A 23,641-nucleotide genomic window follows, 5' to 3' on the forward strand; every position below is an offset into this window, starting at 1 on the left:
AAAATATTCACATCAACAACATCCCAAAGATCTAAATCCATTAATAGATCATCCATCTTTAGCTTCCTCATCTCAAAACTACTTCAATTAAATTTCTCCTCCTCTATTCTACCTGATGAAATCCCCATCTAATAATTCCTACAAAAAGATAAAAAAGTATCTTCTATAGAGCCTCCCACTCAAGTCCAGATTAGTTCAAAAAACCCAACAACCCAAAACTGAAACCAAATGTGATCAGCCTCTGATACCACTTGTAAGGAAGTTAAGCAGTGGAACAACTTCCTAGATGAACCTTGAGAGGAGGGTAATGCAAAAAATTTTACACAATCATTACAACACTTACAAAAACTTAACAGAAGTAGACATAAATAAAATTCATACCACAACATAATAATTTAAATGGGAAAAACCCTTTCAGGAGAAAAACCCCACACTCCAAAAATAGCTCAATATATCATTCAACAATCAATAATAAATTATAATATAATTGTAGAGAAATATCCTAATAGGAGTTCCACTAATCAGAGATTCAGAGGTAACTAAACGGTCAGAAGACTCTTACACACAATTTCTATCTCACACACCTCATATATAGGAGAAAAAATACAAGAAATCATCAAATAGTATTACAAAATCATGGGTTTAAACTTTTAGGATTCCCAAAGATATTGAGAGAGGGGGGTGAATCAGTTTCTAATCGGTATATAAATTTACTTGACTTAAAACATGAAAAGCATATCAAAACTATGTACTGATAAACCAGAAATAATGTAGTAACTAAGAATAATAACAACAATATGAGAAGCACACCATAACACAGTATTTTAATGGGGAAACCTGGTGTGGGAGAAACCTCAGTGGGATTTGTGACCCACAATATTCGCTTACTGGCCAATAAGGGAATATTACTCTTACAATAGGGGCCTGCACATGCAGGAAGGCCAAGTGCCTAGAGCTCACTACTCAAATACACAGGAAGTCACACTGATTTACAAAAATGGATTATATTAATCCAATGTCTTGTACTGCTTCAGATTAGCATCTGCTATGCTAGATTCACTACCGGTTTAAGCTCTGCTACAATATAAACCCTTAACCAATATTTCGCATATTAGGTCTACTTATTTCACATCCTACCACATTTCTCCTTCTTCACTACTTCCTATTACAAAATGATCTCATACATATATGAGTCATATTACAACTTTCCATATCGGCTTATAATGATTTTACAATTAATTACAAAATACATTGTAAACAAAATTGAAGTCGGCCAAGGTGCCAGTTTCCTTGCTTTCACTGTCGGTGTTCTGTATGTCGATGTAGAGTCTGTCGGTGCCAGTGCTGGTATCTTTGTCTTTCTAGTGTCATATGATTGCAAGGTTGCCATCAATGATAAAACCTTCAATCACCTACAATTTCTCATTGGAGTGTGCATTCTTAAACATAAACCACCCAATAAAGTAGAAAAAAATCTTATCTCCAATATATATTCCTTATGACATGTGTCCCTCCCTTTTACAACTCATTAATGTGTCTGATGCATTTTATATTTCCTATTTTAGGAGTCCAAACTTCCAAAGACTATAACTTGTGAACTAGGTGTCTGATTGATGAATCGTTTGAATTCTTGGAAGGCTCGTGAATTTCTTTGTCACTGTGTAACCCACTATACCAGTTATGCCTGCTTTTCAAGGATTTTATAGGGTGTAAAATCTTTAAAATTAAATTTAAACCTTTCATTGCACCCTTCCAAAATAAAAACTTTAATATTTTTAAAACTAGCTATGATCTTGTGATGGAAAATTTACTGACATGCTTATCTAGCCAATCTGAAGCTTTGGGGAGAATTTTGCACCATTTGGTGCTCACATAAAAATTTACTATAAATAGTAACCTCATGTAAATTAAGGTTGAGATGCCATTTTCACGCCATTTTCCCAACACACACATACACAACAACAAGGAATTTAAAAATTCAAACTCCAAACTCCTCAAGAATACATAGAAAACTTCATCCCCAAAGACAAGATTCAAAAATCCAAAAGAAGAGTACTTTCAACCGAAGAAATTTCATGAAAAAAAACATTCCTGAGTAAAAGTACAAAGCTTGGCTATATTTTTATAAAGGAAATAGCCAATGTCTGTTCAACTTTTTAAATTTAATCAATAGAATTGTGAAATATATGTTTTGAATTTTTAGTTGATGTAAACTAATAAAATGTATATTTTTCTATGTATTTTATGTTTGTAATTTAAAAAAAATTAAAAAAATTATTTAAGTATAATTTTTTATAAATTAAACATTATAATTTAGTTGCTGATTAAATATTGAAATCAAAGTTACACAAGGCGCCACACTTTATTTAATAATTTTCATCTTTTTTTCTTCAATGTTTTGTGTATATTGATAACTTGAAACTTTAGTTCATGGATATATTTTTTACTATTTTGAATAAATATATATTTCTCAATAAATTTGAAAAGTTACATGTACTAAAATATAACTCTTTACATTTGGTGCCACCTTTTCTTTTAATTATTAATCCAAATTAGAAAAGAAATATATCATCTTGACATAGATTCTTTTCTCTAGTGCATCATATTTTTAAAAAAAAATTTAAATAAATTTTAACATTTTTTATTTGACAACATATTCAATCTTATATTTTAGTGTTGATGACCTAATTTTAATAAAAATAAAATGTAAAATATAAAATATAATAAAATACTAAAAATTATATATATTTTGGAATATTCACCTGTAGATCTATAAAATGTTATTTAATATTTCAAAAAAAATATTATGCATAAGAGTAGTTGTTGAAACATTAAGTTTTTTCAATTTTTTTTGGCAATTAGACTCAAAGTGATATAAAATATGCATTTAGTAGAAACTTCCAATAGGAAAAGTTGTGACCCATATATAACTTAGCTATAATGAATCTATATAGATCTTATGTTTGACTAAAATTAAATTTTAGTTATAAATAATTAAATTTACTTGTGCTTATATGTTGACCTAAAATGTAACACAATATTGTACTTTTACCCTCCCAAAATTCTAAAAATTATAATACTCATAACCCTATCACACAAAAAATAAAAAATAATAAAATTACCTACTCTTCACAAATACCAAGATAAAAATAATATACCCTAGTTCCAGGACCAGAAGCAGGACCAACAATAAGGGTACCTCTGGGTTCATAATCAACAAGGCTACCATCCAAAAGAACAAGGAGCTGGTGCATTCGCTTAATTGAGTGTTTTTCCGTGATTAATTGTCTGGGGTGTTCCCCTATTTTGTTGTTGGTTTTTGTTTGGTTGGTTGATGGCCAGGTTAAGTAAAACTCTTGGTTTCGGGTCCATGTAAAACCCGTTTATCTTTATCAAAAATAAGATAAAAGTAATATAAATTATATTAGTCTCCAAATAAAACTCCCAAAGACCAATAATAAAAAGTGGTAAGTAAATAAATAATAAATAAATAAATGCACAAATAAGCATAAGTAATCAACCAATATAATTCCACCAAATAATCATTCATTTATTATAAGCTCTCGGTAACTAAATATATATATATTTATATTTATTCATACCTACTATCATTTAATAATTTACACCAATGAGTTATATATAATAATTAATTAATTAGTTAATTTCCACAACTCTAAATTTAACCAATAAAATTAATAATCAAATTCATATATATTCATAAATGTTCAAATAATATAATTTAAACTCAATACCATTAATATCTCCCACATACATATAAAATATAATAAATAAATAATCTTCCATACATAATTATAAAGGCCAAATTTGCAATCCACAAAATAATACTAATGCCATAATAATATAGGACTTGCAATATTCCCACATGAAAAACTAATTACTCACACATAAGGCTATCCATAACAATATAATATCACCTCAATCATATATTATCAACAAATATAATTCCACCTCAATCAAACTGATATACTATCACCTCAATCAATAAATCAACAATCAAACTAAGTCCACAAAGGACACAACAAGGCGAGTAAGGCTTAAACACTAAAATTGTCAAGACACTAACTAAACTTAGATTATAATAAGACATTATGCCATCTCTAATCAACTTTCCATTGGTATTAGAGACATGCTTAAACTTGTGAAGTTAGGTGGAGTCGATGCCTGGTACCTGCACCCCGCATAACACTAGTGTCTATACATAATATGATAGGCAAGCAAGTGAAAGAGAATCCCAACATCACATCCCTCTATGATGAGTGATGTGACATCGTCCTTTTCATATTCACAATAGTAAGGCATCATAACAAGGACAAAGGATAATAAATTACATCAACATTATTTACATCTATCGTAGATGCCAAACTAGGGTTAGTACAAGATAAATCATCATAAGAAATAACCATCAAACACTTGACCTAAATAGTGAAATAATCGAAAAGCTAATCATAAACATAACTTCAATTATCAAACTAGAGAATAGAATCAACATCATCATAGTAATGATGTATTTGAGTTTCTAGTCCCTGTAAAACCAATATTCCCCTTTAATAAAAAAATCCTCATAGTAATCATAATGAATCCAATAATGTCAAAGAGAATATCAATATAAAGGATGAAACAAGAAGTAAGGAGAAATAGGAACATGAAAAAATTCATAAGTATCTATCACATCTTATCATGAAGGATGAATCAGGGAGGGTCACTATACTATGAGTTTTAAGGACTAGAAGTTTGAGAGCCCCACCACAAAATACACCATTGGTTCGTTTCTTTGGTGGGGGTGCATTCTGTGTGTTTTATTTTGTTTCTTTATAGTCTTTTCTATCTTTGTTTTTTGTTAAGTCTAGTTGGGTACCACTAGTTTTTGGTCTTTTTTGACATCTGGCTAAGGGGTGTTGGGTTTTCATTCCTTATGAGTCCCATGTATTTTCTCACCTTTTCATCTTTATAGTGGTTATGTAATGGTTTGGGCCTCTCCCATTTTTAACCAATTAGAACATAAAAATCAATAATTAATCTAATTAGTATAATAAAATATCATACCTTAAATAGTCCAACACCCTTAGGGAAGGGAATAAGTTGGCTGATAGGTTGGTTAACTTGGGTCCCCTTTTTAGATATAATTTGAAAAAATGGACTTCTATGCATGATCTCCCAAGTGGTATTTTAATCATGATCCTAAATGATCTAAGCACTAATGTCGATTAGATATTTACAAGTTTTCATTTCAATTATGGTATTTTCTATCAATTGTTGTCATCATTTATCATTGAAGGAAACTACTCTTCATTTCTAGAAAAGGATCACTTATAAACCCATTTAAAGCTTTTCCTATTTTTTCCCTTGGTCTTGAAATTCCCAAATTTGGCTATCAAGTTTTCTATTTCTATTGTTCTCTAACCTACCATGGATGGTGAATTAGTACTGGTGGAGCTCAATAATTGTGAGAAACCTAACAAGGATGAGGACTTAGTAGGTTTTTGAAAAGGGAATTTTTTCCTCCCACATTTCGGGCTTGACTAGTCATGACCCCTCTCTTTTTGCTCAATTTTCCCACTCTTTGGTTGATGGTAGGATTTGTATTGGGGCTACATATCTAATAGTATTAATGGAGCACATTGTGTTTGCCACTAGCGTCTAGGTTGAAGGGGTTGTGCTCTTGAAGAATCCTAAAAGAAACTAGAACAAGGAATTTAACAATTTTTGGTATGTGATAAAAAAAATCCTGACTGCAAATTGGGTTTAACAAGGAGGACTGCTTGGGGGAGTAGAAGGAGGTCATTATGGTCCTAATGAAGTATGTGACTAATGGTATGATGAAAGAATAAGTATCCAGTAGAATACTGAGAGGGGGGGTGAATCACCATACTGAAAAACTAATACAAAGTTCCTAAACTCAAATTCAATCAGACAAAGTAAACATATCACAGTGAAGATCAATATTCATAAGAATACGTGACATCACTCGGTTTGACTATTATGACAACTTAACAGTAAACAACTCCAATCTTGTAAACATCAACAATTTTTAATCATAAGTCAACATATTCATCTCTCAATGTTTCTAGTTATCATGCCTTGTTAGAAGTTGATGAATAATGATGAACAATAGATACCCTAACTGGTACTGAGAGGAGAGTGGGGGTGAATCATTACATAAAAAAAATTCTCCATAACTTATCAGGTTAAAATAATCTTAACTGGTTGTCTACATTACTGAACTTAACCATGGCAATACCGGTTAAACACAGTAAGACTTAAGACAATATAAAATGGCAAAATTGAATACTTCAAAATACATTCAATACTTGATAACTACTTCACCCATAAACATATGCATGTGGTATATCAGCAATACCATAACCATTAGCTCTACATGCGTAATCACTTAAACAAAGAATAATTAATCGTCCAATGAAAATGCACAACTCATGACACACAAATTTTGTCACGTGGAAACCCAAATGGAAAAAACCATAGTGCCGATGAATACCCATAAGCTTGTTTTGAACTCTTTTTAAGATTGCTCTGTTAAGAGCCTAGTCCACATAAAGACTTTACAATAAGGTTCTGCTCAAAACCGGTCCTGTTAAAGATCACCTAGTTAAGGGATGGATATATACCCTGTTAAAGGTTACCTTGTTATAGGATTTAAATAACTTGATAAACTTAAGTCACCTGGTTAGAGGATTTACAGTAAGCCTATTAAAGCTACCCGGCAAAAGGATTTTCCTTCTGTTGAAATGGTTAGAAGACAATAGGTAAAAATATGATCTGATAACAACACTATATGCTAAGGCAGATCCTTTTTATTTCCTCTACTTTGCAATCACACTCTGCAGTTTTCTCTCACTGGTCTAGAAAGTATCTCATCACTCGAATACATACACAACTTTTGCCAACAACTTACAATAACAAACATCATCGAGCTTATAGACAACAATTAGGTCAGTAGCATAAACCCTAAACCCTAATCATTTAGGTTTACAATTATAGGCGGTCCAATCTTGACCGTTCAAAATTTTTATATAGAATGAAACAATCTCAAACAGATCACAAGTCATTCTACATCATCCATTGTTCACTGCACATAGAAATTAGTAACCCATCATGCTTTCTTCACATACCACTAAGAAAAAATTTCATTCCCGAGGTAGACATTTAATGCAGTCGATCCTTCACATGCAAGATCCTCAAGGAAATCCTTCACGTGCACAAAACTAACGTGGCATCATGATCTGATCCACATTTCTTAGCTAACTCATCACATAATATCATCAGTTTCATCGTACAAGCTAGATTTCCAAACCGGAAACCCTACGGCTGAGACTACCAACTAGTAGTCACAGTTAGTGAAACCTTGACACCGGTAAACTACATCTCTTCATAATGGCTCTTCAACTTGATCATCAAATAACAACTGCTTCCAATATTCATACTGGTTGACCTATACTTATTGACATCAATGACAACATACATTATTATCATACCATCATGTGCCAACATACCGGTTCATCAAATGCCAACAATCTCCCCCTTTGGCATTGATGGAAATACTTACTTAGCATAGCATTGCAACAAGAAACATCATAGATCAATGCCAACAAAAATATCTTTATCAGATATCATACAATATATATCTTCTCCCCTATCTCACATCTTCTTCTCCTTATTATATATCTTCTCCCCCTTTGACAACAATGCCAAAGTGGAGGCACAAGCTCCTATACTCCACTATGCTGCTCCCCCTATGAAGTAGCATTCTTCAGCACATCAATCCTGAAGGATTTGTCATTGTAATACCTAGCTAATGTGGAGCAGGCATCTTTAGTTGACTTCATGAAGGTGCAAAGCCCCTAATTCACCTCTCAAATAGGTAAATGTAGTCTTTGGTAAGGGCTTAGTGAATATGTCTGCCAGTTGCTCCTTACTGGAAACATGTTGTAATAAAACCTCTCTATTTTGAACCTTCTCTCTCAAGAAATGATACTTGAGTTAAATGTGCTTAGTTCTAGCATTCAATACCAAATTTGTGGAAATATTGATTGCACTAGTATTGTAACAAAATATACTCACCGGTTTAGATATAGGTACTTTGGAACCATCTAATACATATTTCATCTAGATTGCCTGAGTGCAGCTCATAAATGCTGCCACATACTATGCTTCAGCTGTAGACTGAGAAGTGCAACTTTGCTTCTTACTTGTCCATGAGACTAGTCTTCTACCAAGAAAAAATGCTCCACTGGTTATGCCTTTTCAGTCATCCACATTACCTCCCCAATCTACATCAGTAAATACCTTGAGATTAAAATCACCATTGTATGGATACCACAGTCAATAGGCAACAGTCCCTTTCAGGTATCTAAGAATCCTCTCGACTACTACCAAGTGGGATTTTCTTGGACTTTTCTCAAAATGAGCTATAATGCCCATTGCATGAACAATATTTGGTCTATTGTGCACCACATAGTGTAGCTTACGAATCATTGACCGATACTCATTCTCATTTACTAATGCCGAATCATCTTCCTTAGTTAGTTTATAGCCGGTCACCATCGGTGTACCAACTAGTTTTCTCTCTTCCATGCCAAAGGTCTTTAATACCTCTTTGACATACTTGGACTGGGTAATGAAGATACCCTCTTTCATTTGTTGAATTTGTAAACCAATGAAGAACTTTATCTCCCCAATCAGAGACATTTCAAAGTCTTTCTTCATTTTATCTATAAATGCATGGCTCATTTCATCATCTCCTCCAAAGATTATGTCATCTACAAATACTTCACAGATCAGAATCTGATCACCTTCAAATTTCAATTCTATCCACACTTGTTCTCTGAAATCCTATTTTCACAAGATGAGAGTGTAATCCTTCATACCATGCCCTAGGTGCTTGTTTCAATCCATACAGGGCTTTGTGTAATCTACACACCATGTTACTGTATTCTGATAAGGCAAACCCATCTAGCTGATCAATATACACTTCCTCTTCTAGGATTCCATTTAAGAACACAGACTTCACATCCATTCAGTATACCTTAAATCCCTTGAATGCTGCAAATGCAAGTAGCATTCAGTCACCTTCTACTCTAGCCATAGGAGCAAAGGTTTCTCCATAGTCTTCTCCCACTTCCTGAGCATATCCCTTTCATACTAGTCTCGCCTTGTTTCTTACAATTTTGCCTTCTTCATTTGGATTATTTCTGAATACCCATTTTGTACCTATAACACTCTTTTGTTCTGGTCTGGGTACCAAGGACCATGTTGCATTCTTTTCTATCTAGTCTAGCTCCTCTTCCATTGCCTTAATCTAGTCTTCATTTGTAAGTGCTTCTCTGGAAGTCTTGGGATCCAATTCAGAGATCATGCAAGAGTTTTCTTTCACCTTTATTCTTGTGAGTATCCCTACATCTTTATCTCCTATGATCTGCTTCCGATCATGATGTAGTTTCACATATCTAGGAATGACTCTAGCTGTTTCTGCTTGCTTTTCCTCTTCTTCTTCACTTACTTCTTCTTCTTCTTCACCTACTGCAGCTTCTACCGGTATAGGAACACTCATATTTTTACTTGTTTCTTTATTAACCATTTCCCAATAGTCTACACCAGGTTCATCTGCCACTTCCTCACTGTAGGTTTCCTCTGGGAATTCATCAACCCTGACATTGATACTCTCAACGATTTTCTATGTTCTATTGTTGTAGCACTTGAGAGATTTACTCTTAGTGGAATACCCCAGAAATATTCCTTCATCACATTTAGCATCAAACTTGCTCAGATGCTCACCTCTCTTGATGTATTACTTACTACTGAATACTTTAAAATTATTAGGATTCCCAAAGATACTGAGAGGGGGGGGTGAATCAGTATCTTGCCAGTTAATGGATTTTCTTAACTTATTAAATGAATTGCATCTCAAAATAGTATACCAATAAACAAGAATTAATGCAGCAAACAAGAACAACAACCACAACATAGAAAGCACACCATAACACAATATTTTTAATGAGGAAACCCGATGTGGGAAAAACCTCAGTGGGATTTGTGACCCATAATATTCGCTTACTAGCCAATAAGTGAATATTATTGTTATAATAGGGGCCTGCACATGCAGGAAGGCCAAGTTCCTAAAGCTCACTGCTTAAATAAAAGAGAAGTCTCACTGACTTATAAAAGGTGGATTATATAAATCCAATGTCGCGTACTGCTTCAGATCAACATCTACTATGCCAGGTTCAATACCAGTTTAAGCTTTGCAATAATCAAAAACCTTACTTTAAAATCTGCCTAAATATTTGCACATGATATCCATCTACATGTCCTCCTTACAAATGTTCTCTAAGATATCATACTTATATATGAGCCTTATTACAATATGCCTTGTCGACTTACAAAAAGATATTACAATTAATTACAAAATACAATAAACAAAATCTTGTCGGCCAGGGTGTCGGTAATCAATCTTTTCGGTGCCAGTGAACTATATGTCGATCTAGAGTCTATCAGTGCCGGTGAAGTGTATGTCGATGTAGAGTCTATCAGTGTCGGTGCCTGCCGGATTCATATGATTGTAAGGTTTCCATCAATGGAAATAACTTCAAGCACCTAGAATTTCTCATTGGAGAGTGTATTTGCCAACAATCTCCCGCTTTGGCATTGATGGTAACACTCATGAGAAAAAGCCAAAAAGTGTGTATCCAAAAAGTGTTTTACCAAAACTATCAAAATTGTGTTATCAAAATTGTCTGCTCAAAAATGTGTGCTCCCCCTAAGCGGGTGATCTCTTCTATCATATCCTTTTTCTCATCCTCTACTACTCCCCCTTTGGCATCAATGACAGGTTGTCATTCAATGTCAGTTGAGTGGAGTTCCTATTATGATCCCTGTAACCGATGGGTTACAATCTAATATAACTTTGCTAAAGCAACATTCAGACTATTGTGGAATCTCTCAATGTCTTTTAGTGTTGTTTCAGTCCTCAGAATTGTACCAGTGAGTGTGTGCATTTTCTCTTCCGATGTCTTAAGTCCTGGAACAAGAGGCTCATAAATATCTTTTCTCAAAGAGATGAGGATATCCAGTTTAGGACTTAGTCTACACTTCAGTTCTTTTGCCTTAAACCTTAATCTTTCCTTATCTTTTTCAAGGTTTTCTATTTTCACTTCAAATCCAGTAATTTCCTGTTCTACTACCGTTATTGAATCTAATGATCCTATCAAGTTGTCAGCAATATCATTGATTTCCTTTTGACCTATGCTAATTTCTTTATCTATATTGTCTGTCAAAATGTTAGTTTTGCATGTGTCTCTATACAATTTCTTGAAGTCCAAAATTGTCTTACCTAATACTGGTAATATGGTATCCATATGTTCCTTATTTTTCTTGATTGTCTCATCAAAGAATTTTTGCTTCTCCTTATTCATTTTCTCTCTAAAATTCTCCTCATTGATTTGATCAATGGTCAGTAGGTTGCCAGTTATATACTTAGACAATGTGTCTAATTGGAACAAAGAATCTTTATTTTCTATGTTACACTTTGGAGCTATCATCTTCAAAATTGGTAAAGTGTCATCAATAGCCTTATACGTCTGTGCATTACACTCTGTTATTTTCTTTATTGAGTCTAATAACACTTTTGTTACATTAGTTGGCCTAAATTCAGTCATAGATGTTCTGGATGACTGTCCAATTGTCTTCACAATCTGCAATATGTTGGTGGTAGTAATAGCTTTGCTTTCCTCTTTCTCTAGAGGATTTGTTTGAGTTTGCATTTCTACTACCAGAGGTTTGGGCTTGTCAGATGTAGCCAGTGGAACTGTATGGGTATGTACCTATGAAGAAGCCTATTGCTCTACATGTTTCTCAATATTTTTCTCAGTGTGAACCTTTTGTTCTATCAGTTTCTTTGTGTTCTCTACTGATGGTGTCTCTTTTTGTGCCTCTAATGATTTTACTGTGTTATCCACTACCGGTTTTTCTGATTGAAACTCTGATTTATCTATCAGTTCCTCTTTGTTTACCAATGTACTGTCTACTGTTGGTGAATCAGTAGATACATTAGTGTGTGCACCCATGGTATCTGCCTTTCCTGTATCTAGGGGATCATTTGATATTTCATCTTGTTGCTCATTCCCAATTTCAATGTTATCAACTGCAATATTTCCTATTGGTGGCTCTGTTGCCACATCCCTCTTGTCAGTTTTTTCCTTATCCACCACAATATTGACTTCCTGTGTGTCAATGTTCATTGTATATAACACCTCAGAATTAGTGTTGGTGTCCTCATGTGGTGTATTGATACTCTTTGTTGTCGATGGTGTGTCAATAGTTTGTACCAGTGGAGTATCAGAAGGAGGTTGGGGCAAGTTATCAATTATCTTTATGCTTGGGGGTCCACCTACCTTTCCTCTCCCTTTATCCTTATCTTTTTCCTTTTGATGGACTTTAAAAGTCTTTGGTCTCTTAAGCTCTTCTTGTTTTTCTTTCTCAACAAAAAATATATCGCACTTATCTGCAGTGTCTTCTGGTATCTCATTAATTCTTCCTACCATTAACGCTACATGTCGGTGACCGGTTGAGAATACAGTCCGGTTGGGCTCACTGATCAGCTCATCAATCTCTTGAGTTGAGTTCACTAGGTGAACTACAAGTAGTTTTTCTATTTTGATCTTTTTATCTAGTTCCACAATAGCTACCCTTCTAGCTTCTAGCCTTTTGTACAAGTCATTTGGTACATCATCAACAATTTCCATCAAACATTTCTTATAGATATCAAGACTTAGTATAACACTATTCTCTATACTTTCTTTTTTATCATTTGAAAGTGTGTTATACAACTTGCTGATGTCTGTTAATTTTCCATCTTCAGTTATCTCATTCAGAAGTTTGTCAAAAGGAGGAATAATTTCTTTCACTTTTCTTTTCTTTGGGGTCTATTTCATAGCCGAAGGCCTAACTGCCTGTTGTTTTTGTCTTGTCCTTCTGGGTGTAGGTGAGGGTACCGGTGAGGGTTTTCTCTTTCTTTCTACCCTTTTGAATTTAGTTGGTATCTCACTATCAGAGGAAGTAGAAACCAGTGAAAGATGTGTTTCTGGTTTTAGTCCTTCCAATTCACTCTCCTTAATACTAGTTTTGTTCAATACATCCTCTTTGATTTCTTCGGCCTGTCTTGTTCCTTTCTTGACTATCTGTTCAATTTTCTTAATGCTTTTCTTTGATTGGATTTTGCTTTCTATGGTTTCAGCATTGCCAAATACTTTTTCTTTCGGTTCCTTAGGGGCTTCTAAGAGGGATTTTGCATAGGTTTTAACTATGTTCTCGTTTGCCTCATATCCCATCTCTGTAACCCAAACAGTCCTAGGGACAACTGCCTCCAACTAAATTTCATCTTTCTTGATCACAAAGCATATCTCCATTTGGTATTTGTCAACAATAGATTGAGATACCCTTATTCTAATCTTCATCCTAACCTTCAATGCTTGAAAATGTTCATTTATGTTTTTTTCCCTGTCATCTCCCATATTGTTTAGTATGTCTAGAAGTTGTTTTCCTACAGGTATGCCAAAACCAAAGTCTTTTCTGCCAATACCAAGAACTTCCTTAGTAATGTACAACATTAAACATACAAGAAGGTTGCCAAATCTGAAAGTCCCTTTCTTATCTCCTTTAATTTTCTTTAAATTGTCTATCAGTTCATCATTTAAACACTCACATATATCAATGTTTGCATCATTCACCATGTCATATGCACTTTTGATACATAAGCTAGAGACTGAGTTTAGTCGGTTGGCATGTGTAGTCTTGTATCCAAGAATCATGCTAACAAATCTAACATTGATATCTTTTACATCGTTTATTCTCAGGGATCTTTTGTCAAAAGTTGCATCAGTTAGGGTCATCACAATGTCATTTGGAATCTTTTTAGTTTTGTCAGGCCTACTACTGGTGGAAGGTAAGCCTGTCACTACCCTAACTGCTTCTTTGGTAATCTTATGGATGGAATCCAACCAAAAGAACTCCCCATGTACTTTGCTAAAGATAATCCTTATCACATCCTTAGGAAAATCAGGGATATTAAGAATGTCCACAAAACCTAGGGTTTCCACTATCTTGTGTTCTAGTTTAACATTTCCATGTTCATCACAAATTCCAGTTCTATATATGTTCATTATTTCTTTATCTCCTAGTTCCTCAATATGACAATGTATATAGATTCTAGGATCCTCAGCATAAACCACTCCCTTAGGTAGTTTTGAAAATGCTCCTAGGGTATCATCCTTCTTTGCAATTTCAGGAATGATTTTAAACATGGGTCTTGGGTGCTTAATATCTTCAATCACAGTAGGGTTTGCAATGAAATTAGGTGTAGAGGAGGAATCCATAGTTATGAATACCTTAATCTTCCTTTAGGATGATTTGCTTGGATGATTTGCTTCACTTCTCGCTATGGACGCCTTTGCTCAGGATTTTGGTGCTCTCTGGAAGTTTGAATGCTTGATGAGTGAGAAAAGAGCCCAAACACTTTCTTTATAGTGTCATTTCCTTCAACTACCATATTTAATGTCTCCCAGTTAAGTGAAAACTTAACTCATCTATAGGTAAAGAAGTATTTAAACTTCTCATCATCAACCGAGGGTAATCTAGAATGTTTTTCAATTTGTTTCCATACCACCAAAGGATTATTTCTCAGTTAGATGAAGAACCTCCTGTTGGTGAAGTGATACTCTATTCTACCAGTGAAGGAAGAGCTTCACTAACATTCATGTCTAACTTTCTAATCCACTATTTTGAAAATTCTTGCTTTACCTCTTCAAACTTTTCTTTACCTTTGAAACTGGGTCCTTTGTTATTTTTCGGTGATGCCTTACTTCTACAAAATTTTGCCATATGTCTAATCTTGTTACAAGCATAGCAAGTCACATTATTTTTCTGAATAGCTTTTCCATAACCTATGTCGGTATGTGTTCCACATTGATTAGATAAGTGTCCAAATCTTCCACAAATATAACATCTTACATTCATTCTGCAATTTTTTGAATTGTGTCCAACTCTGTTGCATTTAGAACATTGACCGGTGGGTGCATTGGTGTTCTGATAGTTTTTAGATCTACACTGATTTTCTCTGTGACCATACTTGTTATAGTTAAAGCATTTCCCATTGAATTTTAAAGCATTAGGTTGCCTTACCGGTTTACTATGATCACGATTGTTTGTAGTACCAGAGATTTCACCAACTTCAAAGCCAAGGCCATTAGTGTCTCCATTAGGTTTCTGATTTTTCAGCATGTCATCAAGTTCTTCTCAACTTTTCTTAAATTTCTCCTTGCGTTGATTTGCAGTAGCCAACTCATTTTCCAAGATTCCTTCATGTCTCATGAGTTCAGTTCTATCATTTTCTGTATGCATCAAATCTATCTTCAACATATAATTTTCATGTCTGAGTCTTGTGTTTTCATTTCCTGCATCATTGAGTCTTCTAACCAAGTCATCTCCATTCTTCTTTCTATCTTCAATGTCTTTACAAAATTTTATGGTCATATATTGCATCTCATTTTTCATTGTATTATTTTCTTGTCTCGGCTTGTTCACAAGGTCATTAAGAGTTTCTTTCTCATCATCATCACTCTGCATCTTCTCAGAAAGTTCTCTTCTTTTGTTGCTAGAGATAGTGAGATTTTTTTGAAGTCCTTGAATGATTTCCTGTGCAGCCTTTAGATCATCTTCAAGTTTCATATTTTTCAACTTTTCTACATCATAGTCTGCAAGAGATGTTTCCAATTGCTTTCTTAGATTATCCATCTGTATCGATGTAAGAATCTTCCTCAAGTTGTTAGGCTTTTGAAAATAGAGGACCAGACTCTGATACCAATTGTTACGATTCCCAAAGATACTGAGAGGGGGGGTGAATCAGTATCTTGCCAGTTAATGGATTTTCTTAACTTATTAAATGAATTGCATCTCAAAACAGTATACGGGTAAATAAGAATTAATGCAGTAAATAAGAACAACAACCACAACATAGAAAGCACACCATAACACAATATTTTTAATGAAGAAACCCGGTGTGGAAAAAACCTCAGTGGGATTTGTGACCCATAATATTCGTTTACTGGCCAATAAGTGAATATTACTATTACAATAGGGGCCTGCACATGCAGGAAGGCCAACTGCCTAAAGCTCACTGTTTAAATAAAAGAGAAGTCTCATTGACTTACAAAAGGTGGATTATATAAATCCTATGTCATGTACTTCTTCGGATCAGCATCTTGTATACCAAGTTCAGTACCGGTTTAAGCTCTGCAATAATCATAAACCCTACTTTACAATCTGCCTAAATATTCGCACATGATATCCATCTACATGTCCTCCTTACAAATGTTATCTAAGATATCATACTTATATATGAGCCTTATTACAATATGCCTTGTCGGCTTACAAAAAGATATTACAGTTAATTACAAAATACAATAAACAAAATCATGTCGGCCACGGTGCTGATAATCAATCTTTTTGGTGTCGGTGAAGTGTACGCTGATGTAGAGTCTATCGGTGCTAGGGCCTATCGGAGTCATATGATTGTAAGTTTTTCATCAATAACAATACCTTCAATCACCTACAATTTCTCATTGGAGTGTGTATTTGCCAAAAAAAATAACTCACAATGGGAGTCTTCCCGGTCCAATACTCATAAGGGGTTTTAACTCTACCTTTTTCTTGATGAGTACCTGGTTCATAGTATAGACTGCAGTGCTCACTGCTTCTCTCCAAAAAGTGTGAGCAACTTTTCCTTGGATTAGCATTGTTCTGGCCACTTCAACTATAGTCCTATTAGTCCTTTATTCTATGACTTCCTATTGTGGTGTCCTTGGGGTAGACAACTGCCTCCTGATACCGCTATCTTCATAGTAGTTGTTGAATTCATCAGAAGTGAATTCACCTCCTTGATCAGTTCTAAGGAATTTTATCTTTTGACCACTTTCCTTCTCTACTAATTCTCTAAAGGCTTTGAACTTTCCAAACACCTCAGAATTGTCTTTCAAGAATGTGACCGACATTGTTCTTGAGCATTCATCAATAATAATTATGAAATACCTATCTCCCTGAACACTTCTAGTTTTCATAGGACCACACAAATCAGTATGCACAAGATCAGGTAAGTTTTCTCCTAAAAAAGACTTACCTTTGAAAGCTAAGGAAGACATCTTCACAAGTTGACATTCTCTGCATAAATAATTCTCTGATTTGTTCAGCAAAGGCAATCCTCTTACTACCTTGATCTTACTCGCCTTTACAATATTACCAAAGTTCATATGACAAAATCTTTTGTGCCATATCCAACTGTCATCAAACTTTGCCATCAGACACCAACTTATCTTTGCATTTAGCTGAAACAAGTTACCTCTGGTCTTCTTGCTAGTGGAAATAAGTTCACCACTCTTTCCAATTATACTACAAACTCCACCTTTGAGCTCCAGAATGAGTCCTTTATCATTTAGCTGAGCAACACTCAACATGTTATGCTTAAGACTTTCTACCCAGTAGACATCATCCGCACTGATCTTTCCATTCAGTGAGATAAATCCTTTTTCTTTTACTAGGCATGGTGCATCATTGCCAAATCTGAGAACACCTCCATCATATTCTTCTAGAGATAGAAACTTTACCGAATCACCAGTCATGTGGTGAGAACAACCACTATCAATAATCCACTCATTAGAGTTGTCAATGTGAGAGACGAGTGCTTTCTTGTCAGACACTTCTTCCTTTACAACTACAAACACTGTGTCCTCATTCTCTTCATTCTCAAATTCTTCATCAATAACACCTTCATCCACTGCAACAAGACAATTTCTTCTATTTCCTCCTTTATACTTTCTAAACCTCTCTGGTATATCCTTGTTGTCATTGTTAGGATAGTTAATAGCTATATGTCCTATCTTATTGCAGGAAAAACATATTAAAGGAAGCTTGCCTCTGTATTTTCTAGTGCCCTTTGGAAGTCTCTTGGCAAGAAGAGCTTCAAACTCCATTAGAATTTCTTCATAATCCATACCTCTGCTTTGCATGGATTCATAACTAGTACTTACTTCTTTTCCTTTTTTGGTTGGTGAAATAGATGCTCTGAAAGCTGACTCAGTCTTCTAAACACTGCGATCATAGCTATTCAACTCATATGCAGTCAAATTTGTAATGATAGAGTCTAAGGATACCTTATTTTTTTCAATAGACCTTAGTTCCTGAATAGCAACAACTTTGATTGCATAGACCCATAATAATGATCTCAAAACTTTACTGATAATGGTGGCATCATCAATTGTTCCACCAGTGCTCTTGATATCTCCAACAACAGTCTTGATCCTTATGCCATATTGCTGAATGGTTTCACCTTCAACCATCCTCATGTCTTCAAATTTTCCTCTAAGGCTCTCTTCCTTAGCTTGCTTGACATGTTCATCACTGCCATAAATAGTTTCCAAAGTGTCCCATACATCCTTAGGAGTGTCCTTATCTTGTACATCAATGAACTCAATATCAAACAAACTGCTAATAAGAGCTTCCAAACTCTTGATATAGATCTTCATTCTATCCTTCCATATTTTGATTTTATCTCTATTGAACTTATGACCTTCCCTCTTCATCATTCAGGCAGGATCTTTTTCCTCAAGTGGTTAAGCTTATATCACTGAGGACCTGGAGTTGCTCTGATACGAATTGATGAATAATGATGAACAACAGATACCCTAACTGGTACTAAGAGGGGGGGGGTGAATAAGTACATACGAAAAACTTCTCTGCAACATATCAAGTTAAAACAATCTTAACCAATTTTCTTCATTACTCAACTTAACCATGGCAATATTGGTTAAACACAGTAAGACTTCAAACAATATAAATAGGTAAAATTGAATACTTTAAAATACATTCAATACTTGATAACTACTTCACCCATAAACATATGCATGTGGTATATCAGCAATACCCTAACCATTATCTCTACATGCATAATCACTTAAACAAATAATACTTAATCATCACATCAAAACGCAAAACTCATGACACACAAATTTTTTCACGTGGAAACCCAAATGGGAAAAACCACGGTGGGGATGAATACCCGCAAGCTTGTTTTGAACTATTTTGAACCTCACTCTATTAGGAGCCTAGTCTGGTTAAAGAATTTACAATAAGGTTCTGCTAGGAATCGATCCTGTTAAAGATAACCCAGTTAAGGGATGGCTATATACCCTGTTAAAGGTTAAAACCTTTTTAAAGGTTGAAACCCTATTAAAGGTTACCTTGCTAGAGGATTTAAAGAACACAATGAACTTGAGTCACCTAGTTACAGGATTTATAGTAAGCCTTTTAAAGCTACCCAACAAAGGGATTTTCCTTCTATTGAAATGGTTAGAAGACAATAGGTAAAACCCTGATCTAATAACAACACTATATGCTAAGGAAGATCCTTTTCAGTTCCTCTACTCTGCAATCATACTCTGCAGTTTTCTCTCACTGGTCTGGCAAGTATCTCATCACCTGGATACATACACAACTTTTTCCAACAACTTACAATAACAAACATCATTGACTTTATAGACAACAATTAGGTCGGTAGCATAAACCCTAAACTCTAATCATTTAGGTTTACAAATACAGGCGGTCCAATCCTGACCGTTCAAACATTTTATATAGAATGAAACAATCTCAAATAGATCACAAATCATTCTGTATCGTCCATTCCTCACCGCACATAGAAATCAGTAACCCATCATGCTTTCTTCTCATACCACTAAGAAAAATGTTCATTCCCGAGGTAGACATTTAATGCAGTTGATGCTTCACATGAAAGATCCTCAAGGAAATCCTTCATGTGCACAAAACTGATGTGCCATCATGATCTCATCCTCATTTCTCAGCTAACTCATCATAGAATATCATCAGTTGCATCTTACAAGGTATATTTCTAAACTGGAAACCCTAGAGCTGAGACTCCTAGCTGGTAGTTACACTTAGTGAAACCCTTACACCAATTCACTACATCTCCTCATATCGATTCTTCAACTTGATCATCAAATAACAACAACTTCCACAATTCATACCGATTGACCTATACTTATTGACATCAATGACAACATACATTGTTATCATATCATCATGTGCCCACATACCGATTCATCAAATGCCAACATAAGTTAATCAAATCAACAAATAAGATCATAACCACAAAAACATTCACAACTTGACACAAATGTTTATACGTGGAAAACCCAAATAGGTAAAAACCATGGTGAGATGAAACTCACAAGGATAGCTATCTGAATTCTTCTGAAGTTCACCTTGTTAGGAGCCAAGCCTATTAAAGCTTTACAATTAGTCCTGTTAAGAGCTAATTCTGGTTAGGAATCACCCGGTTAAGGGATTTACAAATATGCCTTGATGAAAATCACAATACCTTGTTAGGAGTAGCCTCACTAGAGGATTTAAGAATCCAAGCTAATGGACCACCTTGTTAGAGGATTTAATAGGTAACCAAGCTTGTTAGAGCTTACCCGGTTAAGGTATTTCACTTCTCCGATAATTGTTAGAAAACAAAAGGTTTTCTTGATCTGTCTGAATAGCACTACATTTTCTTGATCGGATCCTTTTAAGCTTCAATCTGCTTTTACTCAAAGTGTAGATCCATTCACCAGTTAGGCAACTACACTCTCAACAAGTTTCTGCCAATCTTGCCAATAAATTTTACAAACAACTTCATCGACCTTAAATATAAATACATAAGGTCAGTAACACAACAAAAACCTAATTATCATCATCAAGATTACAAGAAATTCGGTACAATCTTGGCCATTAGAAATCATAACAATCTCTTCACATTTTTCAAGAAAATTCCAACCGCTTCATGATCACCACTTCATCAAACTTTGTAACTCATCACGCGTTGTGCATTATATGCAATTGACTTTTCTCCTTCCCTAGATAATAAACAAATGTGCCAAAACAATTTGAACTTATCCTCATACACTGATCACATGTGTCTCCATCATTACCGCTCATCAAATAATAAACCAACAAACTTGATCTGTTAGGGTTTAACAACTGATAAGGTTTACCAGTTACATTGCATAGAAAGGTTTAATCCTCTACACTGGTTTACCGGTTCAACTCACAAACTTAACATACTGATTTACAACATCTTACACAAAGCTCTTCCTACCGGTTACTAGCTAATATAAAAAATAAAAATCAACAATAACATGAGTACTATTACCGGTTCAATTGACATCAATGATAACATATCATTAATGAAATCTATATGCAAAATGCCAACAATGTCCCCCTTTGGCATTTTTGGCAATACAAATATCAACGCCTCTGATTGTTGTTGAGATTGGTGAATAGGAATCCTGGTTTACATTACCAAGTATTCACCTTGCTTTGTTTGTCTTCAGCCTGTCGTTGGTTCACCTAATCAGACACATAATTTATCTCCTCAATCACATAATTCTTCTCCCCCTTTGACAACAATGCGAAAGTGAAAGTAAAAATATGTAATTCTTCTCTCACTGTGCATCAACAACATACTGCAACTTGATGCTCCCCCTATGGAATACATCCACATTTTCATCAATCCATGTAATATTCTACAAGTAATTTAGGGACTGATGCAATCAACATCATGCTCAACTAACTTCATGAAGATGGACAACCCCTAATTGACTTCTAAGATACTCAAAAGTGGTCTTAGGCAGAGGTTTGGTAAAGATATCTGCAAGCTGCTCTTTGATAGAAACATGCTCCAAGATAACATCTTTACTTTGAACTTTTTCCCATAAGAAGTGATACTTCAATTCAATGTGCTTATTCGTTGCCTCCAAAGTATGATTTTTTGAAATTTTTATTGCACTTGTATTATCACACAAAATCTTTATTGGTTTTGACATTTTCATCTTAAAACCTTCCAAAATGTACCTCATCCAAATAGCTTGTGTGGAATTCATATAAGGTGCTACATACTCAACTTTAGTAGTAGATTGTAAAGTACAACTCTGCATTTTACTACTCCATGAAACTAGCCTTCCTCCTAGAAAGAATGCTCCACTGGTAGTAATCTTCCGGTCATCAATATTTCCTACCCAATCAACATTCGTGTATGCCTTCAAATCAAAATTTACACCAAATGGATACCATAACCCATAGTCAACAATACCTTTTAGATATCAAAATAATCTCTTGGTTGCCATTAGATGTGCTTCCTTTAGATTCTTCTGAAATCTAGCAACAATACCAACTGCATGGGCAATATCAGGTCGACTGTGAACAACATAGTGTAATGTGTCAATCATTAACTTGTATTCCTTTTCATCTACAGACTTAGATGCATCTTCCTTGGACAACTTACAACCTATAACCATTGGGGTTCCAACTGGTTTACAGTCACTCATACCAAAAGTATTCAAAACCTCTTTCACATACTTAGATTGAGTAATGAAAATACCATTCTTTATTTGTTGTATTTTCAAGCCTATGAAATTTTTTATTTCCCCTACTAATGATATCTCAAACTCATTCTTCATTTCATCTACACAAACTATTCCTCATGTCATCATTACCTCCAAATATAATGTCATCAACAAATACTTCACTGACTAGGATTCCATCTCCTCCAGACTAGAGATAAATGTTGTTGTCATCACTATTTCTAGAAAAGCCTATCTTCATCAGATGTATATGAAGCCATTCAGACTATGTTGTGGGTGCCTACTTTAATCCATACAAAGTGTTATGCAATTTGCATACTATTTGTTCCTCATCTGTCAATGCATAACCATCGGGCTGCTCTATATAAACCTCTTCTTTCAATATCCCATTAAAAAATGTAGACTTGTCATCCATCTAGTATACCTTGAAGTTCTTATGAGCTGCAAATGCAATTAAAGTTCTGACACCTTCCAATCTTGGTACTGGTGTAAAAGTTTCTCCATAATATTCTCCTTCTTCTTGCGCATAACCTTTGCAGACTAATCTTGCCTTATTGCAAACTACAACACCATCTTCAGTTAATTTGTTTCTGAACACCCATTTAGTACCTATAACATTCTTTTTTAACGGTTGGGATACCAGGGTCCAAGTGTTATTCTTCTCAATTTGATCCAATTCCTCCTCCATAGCTTTAACCCAATGATCATCACCAAATGCCTCCTTCGCACTTCTAGGTTCAAAGGTGGAGATCATGCAAGAGTTCTCTCTTATTCTCCTTCTAGTTAGTACTCCAGCATCCTTATCCCCAATAATCTATCTAGGACTATGATTCAATCTCACATACCTAGGAATAACATGACCATTCTCTTTAGGTTCAACTTCTTCATTATCATCTTCTTCAAAAATTATTTGTTCGGGTTGAACAAGTACATTAGGATTTTCTTTACCAGTTCCTGATTTAATAGTTTTAGGTTCCAAAATTAAATTGCAAGGATCTTCATCCTTTTTCTTAGAACTGGTTTCTTCTAAGACTTCAGGACATTCATCTACACGAACATCAACACTCTCAACAATTCTCTATCTAGTTGTTGAATCACCTCTTTTAATAAAACAATTGCTTCCAAATATCTTAAAATAGCTA

The sequence above is a fragment of the Cryptomeria japonica genome, chromosome 3 (assembly GCF_030272615.1).
Source record: "Cryptomeria japonica chromosome 3, Sugi_1.0, whole genome shotgun sequence".
Classification (NCBI taxonomy): Eukaryota; Viridiplantae; Streptophyta; class Pinopsida; order Cupressales; family Cupressaceae; genus Cryptomeria; species Cryptomeria japonica.